A 9,734-nucleotide genomic window follows, 5' to 3' on the forward strand; every position below is an offset into this window, starting at 1 on the left:
CAATCCACGGATTGAATAAATTTAATCCAAATCCAATCTATACATCTCCGGATCATGCGGATTTAACTCAATCCATATTCAATCCATACGTCTGCTGATCGGATGCGGATTTAACTTATTCCATATCCAATCCACCATTTTGCGCATTAGTTTCTGAATTAAAAATTTTTAGTTCTCTCCAATCCATGAAGGCATGAACTAATGAAATAAAAAAAATCTAATATAAAAATAAATTTACTACTAATTAAATTAAAAATTGAATAAAATTTAAATAAATTAATTGTTTAAATAAAGATAAAATAATACATTCATAGTTTTAAAATATAACACATCGAGATTAATTATTCAAATAAAACTACAATAATACGTAAGTTTCAAAATATAACACACTAAGATTAATTGTTCAAATAAAGTAACAATAATACATTAATATAATACTGAAATTAATTGTTCAAATAAAGCCACAATTAATTGAAATGATGAAATTTCTGAAACCAAACACAATCTGATCCTTCACCAGGGCTGTTGCGCCTGTCGAAAACTGGTGATTACAGAGCCGTCAACGATGGGAACCAAGAGAAGCCATACGGGTGGCGATCTTGAAGGTTGTGATAGTGTAATTGTTCGGCTGGAACCAGTGATTGTGAAGTGGCTCGATGGACTCAGGGAAGAAGATGGCTTGCTCTAGTTGGAATCGCGCGGCCGACGTCCTTCAAATCGGTATTGAGAGTGTATCGAACCAGTATTGGGTGTTGCTAGTGCGTGTGACGGCGGGGAAACTTAGGGTTTTTTGTTTGCAAATTGTTGCTGACTTGCATTATGTTACTTTGCTTTTGGGTGGCTTTGCATATTGTTGGTAACTTGGCGTTATGTTAGGTTGCTTTTGCTAGTGCGTGTGACTTTGCTTTTATTTTGTTTTACAATTTTTACAAGTTATATTTGTATATTTGATTATTTAATTTTTTTTTTATTTTTTATTATTATTGGGTAATGGCTAAGATATGTTATAGTGCTTATGTAACTATGTAATGTCACATTTATAATATTTTTAATTAAATTTATAATATTTTTTAACTAGAAAAATAAATAATTTTTTTTTACGGATTTACTTCTGTAAATCCATATCCAATCCATCGACTGCAAATTTTTAAATTTCCAATCCATATCCAATTCATCAATCCACGGATCGGATTTTCACGGATCAGACGGATTGAGCGGATTTGATTGGATTCTGAACACCCCTAATAAATGGGAATCAAAATAAGTTGTTTACTTGACCTACAGGAATCGGAATCGGAATGAGTTAGATTATAATAAATTATTAAAAAGTACTTAATGAATTACTGTCATAATTATTATTTATATTTTAATTATGGTGATTATTTATTCAAAATTTGTTATTATTAATAATTATTGTCAATAATATATTAATAAATTAATAAATTTAAAAAAATTTAATTAATTAATTATTATAATACACTAATTAGTTATAATTATTAATATATTATTGTTAATATATATTAATATATTAATTAATAGTAATAATTATTATAATAGTATATTAACTAATTATTTATAATAATAATAATAATATATGAATTAAGTAAAATAATTATATTAATAATTATTAAAATCGTATATTAATTAATTATAATTATTAATATATTATTGTTAATAATATACTAATATATTAATTACTGTGATTATTTATTCAAAAACTTTAATTATTAATAATTAGTGTTAATAATATATTAATTAATTAATATAATATATATTAATTAATTATAATTATATATTAATTAATTATAATAATATATTAATTAATTATAAATGATGACAAAATGGGCATTTTTAATTTTGGGAAGGGCAAAATAGTCAATCCTGGGAATGGGAGACTCATTCCCACCTCCCCCTTGGGAATGAGTCTCCTGTTCCTCATTCCTAAATTGTGGTGGGCCCCGCGATTCCGATTCCGATTCCGATTCCCAACTCCATTTTACGAAGTAAATACTGTCAATGATTCCGATTTTGGATTCTAATTTGCTAATTCAAGAAGTAAACGCAACAGAAGAGTCATACTTATGCAAACTAATAGACATCAACTTAGGGATGACAAAATCCTCTATGGGTTTGGGGCCCCATGGAGCCCCACCCAAAATGAGGAAATTTTTTAATAATTTTTGGGGAATGAGGTGGGGAGTGGAGGAAAATTAATCCCCAAATTGTTAACGGGGTGGGGTCTGGTATTGCACTCCCCACCCCACCCCACCCCACCCCAATCCCCATTATATATAAATATGTTTTTAATTTTTCTTTAATAATTTTTCTTTTATCAACTATAATGTCAATTAATATTTTTTTTAATTTTTAAGTAATATAAACATAATATGAATAAAAGAAAACCCTACAATATTTTTCAACTTTAAAACATTATTATATTTTCTTTTCTCTTTTAAAGTGCTGCTCTCTTTAAATATTTTTTACTTTTAATATCATTTTAAGATATTGTTTTAAATTTTTAGAGATTTTAAAAAAAATTTAAATACTTTATAATATGGTGATAATTTTATTTTAAGTCTCTAATTTTTAATTTACTGAAATCATATTTTTATATCTACTATAAAATAAGTAAATGGGGAATGGGGTGGGGATGGAGGAATCATTCCCCACGTGGGGATTCTCCATCCCAAACCCACTAAATTTATTAGGGAATGAGGTGGGGAATGGAGATAAATTTTTTTAATGGGATGGGGAATGAGGTAGGCATCCCCACCCCCACCCCGCCCCATTGTTATCCCTAAACTTGAACTTATTTTTATTATCGTTATTTTGTTAATTATTCCAATCCCCAATTATTTGATCAGCAAGTATCAAGAACGGACCAAATTCACTTCTCCATGACTTTCCAAACACTAGAAATTTTGTTATTTGATAAGAACATCATTAATTAGAGTTGATCAAACCGCATTATTTTCATTCATAAAATTCATGCCTATTAGTGTCAAACTTTATTTGTATTACCTAGTGGACATCAACTTTTTTTTTTTAATTTTTTAAATAAAAAAGACCATTTGATTTTAACCCATGCCCTTGGCCTTAGGGAAGCTGACTTCTTTTATAGTCGATATCAGCTTGAACTTTGTTATGTTAATTATTTCAATCCCCGATTATGCAATTTTAAATTATAGCCTAACGGCGGTCTCATCACCACTTGTGTGATTTCCTTTTGCCAATAGGATATGCGGAGAGCTTGATCTCACCCAATAGCAAAATAAACTTCCTAATAAGTGAAGGTATAGTATAAATACTTCACTCCCATATTATTTATTAGCAGGTTGATTACTTTATATGCATCTTTGATTTTAATTTTTTTCCCATAATTGCTACTGTGTTCGAGCTGGTCATGAATTATTTATAAGATTTTTCACGTTGCTTTTAGGTGCATCGGATTTTTCAGGTTTAGTGGAAGAGTAGAGGAAGTCAAATTAAGAAAAAGGATAAAGATCTATAATTAGCTATTTTGCGATGTCTCATAACATATTGATGGTAACATTATTTATACATATGTATATCTAAATAATGGGGTTGGATCAGGAGCCCATTAATAATCATAGATTAGCTAATATAGTTTAAAAAAAATGTACCATAAAGCAATTTCACAAGCACTTGTTAGCCTATGTTGAGCTTTACTATCAATAGTTCATAGTTCATCGGTGCACTGTAGGTTTACTATTTGAAGTAAATGTTATGGTGCGTGCATTCTTCATAAGGCCAACTACTTAATTTAGCATGGAAACTTACAAAATGTAATAGAGAGAGGTAGATAACAGCCAAAAAACACTAAGATTGGAAATCAGGGCTATTAAATACTGTTACAAGCCCTTAGAAAAGACAGTGATCATCCTGGAATGTATATACTGAAAGTAAGAAATATTAATCGTAAAGTTATGTGTCAACAGAACTATTGACTACTTGTCTCTAGCAGAAGGTATATATTTTTAACTTCAGCTCTCTATTTTGTTAAAAGAATTAGGCAAAAGAAGGAAACTTCGATGTCTAAAGTTTGCCACTTGGAATATTTCACTGTCCAAACATTCACTCACTACTTATTTCATCAATGAATTTTGTCTAATTAGATGTTGATAAAGATATGAGAGTAATATAATGCATTTAAGGCTTGACATATATTTTAAATTACTATAACTACCATATTATTAAATTACTATAACTAACATATTATTTTAAAGTTAAGTTGAGGAAAAGAATAAACAAAAAAAATAAATAAATAAAGGTATTCTAAAACTTTGATCTTTTTAAAAGTAGATTTTGATGTAGATAAAATAATTTTTATTTTTTTAAATCACATACTCTAGTTAAAATCAAATTTGTATTTATAAAGCTTGTAAATTTATTTTATTTTTTTAACACTGATATTTGAACACTTTCAACATAAGAAATATGATATTGGTCATGCTACAACATTATTATAGCACATAAAAAGACATTGCCATTTATATTATTGTACTATCGTTTTTGTTACGATAGTATTTTGTTAGTAGTCAAATATTATTTTTTTAAAGTAAAAAAGTAGACAAAATGTAAATCAATCTTTATTCTCTCCTAAAATTCTAATTCCTAGTTACTAAACAAAATTGTTTGAAATCATTAGGCTAAGTGCATGGGTTCTTAAAACTATAGGTGATAGAAGTTACTAACACAAATAAATTTGACGGTCCATTTTATAATTTTTTTAATAATTTTTTATTTACCATTTTACCACCTATATAAAGAGTGCCACGTCGACATATCAATTCATTTGCAAATTATATTAATTTTGTAAAATTCATTTGACTTGCCGGTCGCCCCTGTTCTCTGAATGCTTATGGCGTTATCATCGTTGTTTTTACTTGTGCTAACACTAAACCCTTCTTATTCCCTTTGTCGACTGTCATACCCTAACCTTATTTCCCGTGTCCACACTAAACCACGCTCAATTCAGGCCATCAGATTATCCTGGACCCACATTAATCCAACTGCTCACAATGACCAACAGCTTCTCCATCTCCATTTCAAGCTTCCTCTTCAACTGGCTTCTGCTTCCCCCGTACTCTTTCTTGGATTCAGAGTCCGTATTTGCTCGGCCGGCCCCGCACAGCTCCCTCTCACTCCAATTGTCACCCAACAAGACCAATTGCTTAATCAAGGCACAGAACAAGAAGAGGATGAGAAATTGAAACAAGAATTTGAGAATTGGAAATCGAAAACGTACGCATTGACCGTGCCTTTGAGGGCAATTACCTTCCTTGAGAAATGAGTTTGGTAACGTAATTTGTTCTCTATTTGTGTTCCCTTTGTAGTCATTTCATTTATTAATTTTTTTTTTTTTTTTGCTTTTATTTGCACTTACGAAGTCTCGGGTATATCTACGCAGGAATGATGCAGGAGAAATTGATCCTCGAGGTAAAATATACGCGGCACCATATGGGTGGGGCACAGTGGTGATAGCTTACAAGAAAAGTAAATTTCGAAAGCATAATTTGGCTCCGATTGAGGTAATAATTGTCTTTAAGCTCATTTAGTTTTATATCAAACAAAATCAAGACTGCCTTTCTCTTCAATATTTTTTATGATAATAACTTTAGAAGCAGCTAATTGACGGGTAATCAAGGTATTCCTTAAAGGGTCTACAAACTTAATGATATTATCTTCTGCAAATGGTTCATTAGACTTCTTAGTTTTAGTCAAATGTACACTAAGGACAGCAAGAAGCTATGCCACCGTAGCATGGAAATGATGGCACTCAATAAGTGAGTTGGTAGGATGTGAACCAGAAAAATTAAATAATGTCTCCCTGGCTATGCCAGCTCATAAGTTAGGGTTAATATTAGAGCTTGAGAAACTATAACCTTGAGAAGCTATTGACTGCAAATTAAAATATCCATTAAAATGTTTAGGGAGTTATGAAGGTGGAAGTATCTTCCAATTTCTAAGGCCATATAGTAGACATCATCCAGGATCCTATTAAACTGCAGTTAGCCTCCTGCTTGATGCTAATTTCAAACAATTAATAAATTTGGTCAATGTAACTGGAACTTGCTAACTGACGTCAGATTGCGACTTGAGCACCTTAAAATGGGATAGACTATTAGTAGCACTGAATTCTCCTTGCCTAAGATTGAGGAATTGTTCTAACTACTATCTCCTATTGTCGGTTGATTATTATGTTCTAATTATGTCCATTTTGACCCAAAAAATTACATAATCTTGATCTGCATATTGTCACTGAACAGTGTCAATATCGTTTACCAACTAACTTGAGTTTGATATAACAAACACACGGTGTGTCTCTCATGTCTCACCATGATGGAGAACTTTTCTAATGCATGAAGTAAGTTTCGATATGTGGGTTAGCTTGGAGAAGATATCTCAAAATGAAGAATATGGGGAGTTAATGGGAAGAAACAGTTCAGTAGTTTATAATTCTGTAGTAAAGTTTTGTCTTGAAAATGGTCAAAATTTAAATGAATGAGGACAGGGGGTCTTCATTCTTTTTTCCCTTTTTTATACCAAGATATCTCTCGACCTTTATAAAATCCCCACTGGATATCTGCTTCTAATAATTAAAATAAAAATTCCACCCACAAATAAATACGGACCAATACTGACCAAGCTCTAACAATAAAAAGTAACATCTTTAGTCAAGTAATTTACAGTTCCTGATCATCTTCGTGTGAGACTATCAGTACGTTCCAAAAACATAATAAAACTGGTTTGATCCTGTTTATTGATGTTTAAATGTTGTTCATTGTGACATGCAGAAATGATGAGGTGAAGTTTCTTTGGTCATCAATTAGTAAGATCTTGTTTGAAGTTGTTTTCTGAAATGAACTGCCAAATGGTAGATTTTTTGGGGGCATTTGATGGCTCTTTTTTCCTCATTTTAAACATGTGCCTGCTTGGAACGGGAAGCATTAGGCTGCGGAGTTGTTATATATTTTGACATGCTCTGGTCATTGCACAATTTGTTCACACTGGAAACTAGAATGAGAAATTTGTTCATGCTTTTTTGAGAGATCTGCATTCTATGCACAATAACATGATTAATGAAAATGGATTGTAGGACTGGAAAGATCTGTGGCGGCCTGAGCTCGCAGGAAGAATTTCAATGGTTAATTCTCCCCGAGAGGTTATTGGTTCAGTTTTGAAGTATATGGGAGCATCATACAAAACAATATTGATTTGCAAGTAGCTGGTGGGAAGATTGCTGTTCAGCTGAATCTGGCATTACTGGCAAACCAGGTACTCTTAAAGAAATGATATCTGGCCATTGGATGTTATTGCCTGACAACTGATTTTGTTTGTAAAAGTCTGCTTCTTCATACATATGAATGCATGTGTTAGTGTTTTCTCCTCCTTTTCATACATATGAATGTTAGCGTTGTCTTTTCCTTTTCATACATATTAATACATATGTTGGTGTTCTCTCCTGAGATGGATGCAATAAATGCTTTTGCTCCTAAATTTAGCTGAAGAAATGGCAAGGGATGTGAGATTGTGTCTCATTAAATTGACAAAAACCCAAAACAATGAAAACCCATAATAATGTGGTGTGGGTAAATTGGCACCATTTGGTTCGTTTCCTTAATGAGAATACGCAAGCAATGGAGACTAACAAAATGAAGTGACAACAACAAGTCAGTGTCCTTTGATGGATGCATCTTTAGGCAGAAATAGGTTTGTAATTGACCAAATTTGTCTGGCATGCCAATTTCAAAAAAATTAAATTATGTGGTTATTAGCTGTAATGAAGGGGGATAGTAGGTGCAAACAGGTGGATCCAGGAAAGTTCAACAAAGTTCTGGTATGGCGTAGTGAAATCGGTTTGTGCAATTCAAGAGTCTTTCAGATGAACGATGATGGGTTCTGATTTAAAAATGTTATAAATTTATTGTGCATAGTATTCTAGTAGAATCATCTATAAGTCCTAGTTATTGAAATTGTCTACTTTGTCCGGTTTGAGTTAAGGGCACATGTAATATGAAAAATAGTTGTCGCATCTTTTAGGTTACCTAACATTTGATCAATCCTATTATGAGGGCTTCAAGATGTCTAACAATATGTAGAATGCCCATGCTCCTCCCCATTGTTTATCTTATACAATAATTTGTTTTATATGCTAATATCTTTGTCGATACCGGTAAGGCGGTAACAATATTATAATATCTGCGTTTGTTGGGTTTTACATATGTTTGACTGTTTGAGAGTACACACCATCTGAAGGCATTTGGAATTGGAGATGTATGGGTTGCTGTTGGGTGGAGTAGTGATGTTCTTCCTGCTGTCAAACATATGTCTAATGTTGCAGTTGTTCCCAAGTCTGGTGCTAGCTTATGGGCCGATCTTTGGGTATACCCATGCCTGCCATTCTACTTCGATATTCACATTGTTATCTCCTTCATATTAGCGATCAGTAAACACGATAATGTGACTAATAAGTTCGTATTCTCTTTATAGGCAATCCCTGCTGCCTCAAGACTTGAAACAAAACAAATTGGAGGGCGAGTCAGAGGTCCGTCTCCATTAATCCATCAATGGATAGAATTCTGCTTGCAAACAGCTAGAGCATTGCCTTTCAAGCAAGAGGTTATCCCGGGCACATCTCCCTCTGCCCTCGAAAGTACTCTGGTTAAGTTGCCTGGAGAACTTCTGAAGGGTAAACCAAGTCTGGATACTAACTTAATTGCTGGAGTACCCCCGGCTGAAATTCTGGCCAGATGTGACTTTTTGGAGCCATTATCTGAAGCTACTTTGTCAGATTATGAGTGGCTGGTTGCTAATCTGCAAAAACCTGCTCATGTCTTGATGAAAAGGGTGCAACGTTACTTGTCATCATTAATCCAAAGCTTTCTAGCAAAAGCTACATTGAAAAGTTAACGGCACTGCATACCAGTCATTATAATGCTGTCAGGGAAATTGGGTCAGGGCAATTAGGTCAGAGCATAACTTCATTAGTAAAAGAGGCTTCAGCTGCGTTATATATTACAGGATGTACTGAGATGGCTGAAGTTCTTGAGGTTTTGCGAGAAACGAAAGATGAGTGTTTGTTTGAACAAAGTTGTTGCCAATCTTGCAGAGTTCGAGAAGAAAGATCACGGCGCGAATGCCACCGATTTCTTCATCATTGTAGCCTCCTTAGTTGAAGTTTCCTCATTTGAAGCTGTTTATGCATATGCTGTTTCCCTGCTCAAGTTCAGGAAATTGAAGAAATAACCAGATGTGATATGCTGAAAGAGGGAAGTTTTCTTCCTTGAATGTGGCCTTGTGATTTGTCTTGAAGGAATAGGATGATCACCGGCAAGAACCCTATCAAGATAGATTTTATGATGTTAACATATTATTAAGCATTTTTTTACATCAGCAATGATCCTTTCATAGCATGAAAGTGTTTAAATTTAACTGAATGATCTTTGATTAATCAATTATGAGTTTTAATCGAGTAAAAACTAAATACAATAATTGTTAACAAATACTGAAATTGGGTAAATATGATCTTGATATTGAAGAATTTGAAATCACAACCCACACAGGAAATCACCCTTAGCGTGGGGATGGAGATGTTTGCTGCAGCGATATTGAATATGTGCAAGGTGTTGTCTACTGCTTTTTGGTTTATGGTGCGACTTGGGATTTCAAGGTTGCCCTGAAACAATGGAGAATATTAACATACCCTCCAA

General features: G+C 32.9%; 1 pseudogene; it reads left to right on the forward strand.

Moving 5' to 3' along the window:
* The first annotated feature begins 4,882 nt into the window (after positions 1–4,882).
* LOC112097944 lies at positions 4,883–9,437 on the forward strand (annotated as a pseudogene).
* The last annotated feature ends 297 nt before the right edge of the window (positions 9,438–9,734 follow it).

The sequence above is a fragment of the Citrus clementina genome, unplaced genomic scaffold (assembly GCF_000493195.1).
Source record: "Citrus clementina cultivar Clemenules unplaced genomic scaffold, Citrus_clementina_v1.0 scaffold_5, whole genome shotgun sequence".
In the NCBI taxonomy this organism is placed as follows: domain Eukaryota; kingdom Viridiplantae; phylum Streptophyta; class Magnoliopsida; order Sapindales; family Rutaceae; genus Citrus; species Citrus x clementina.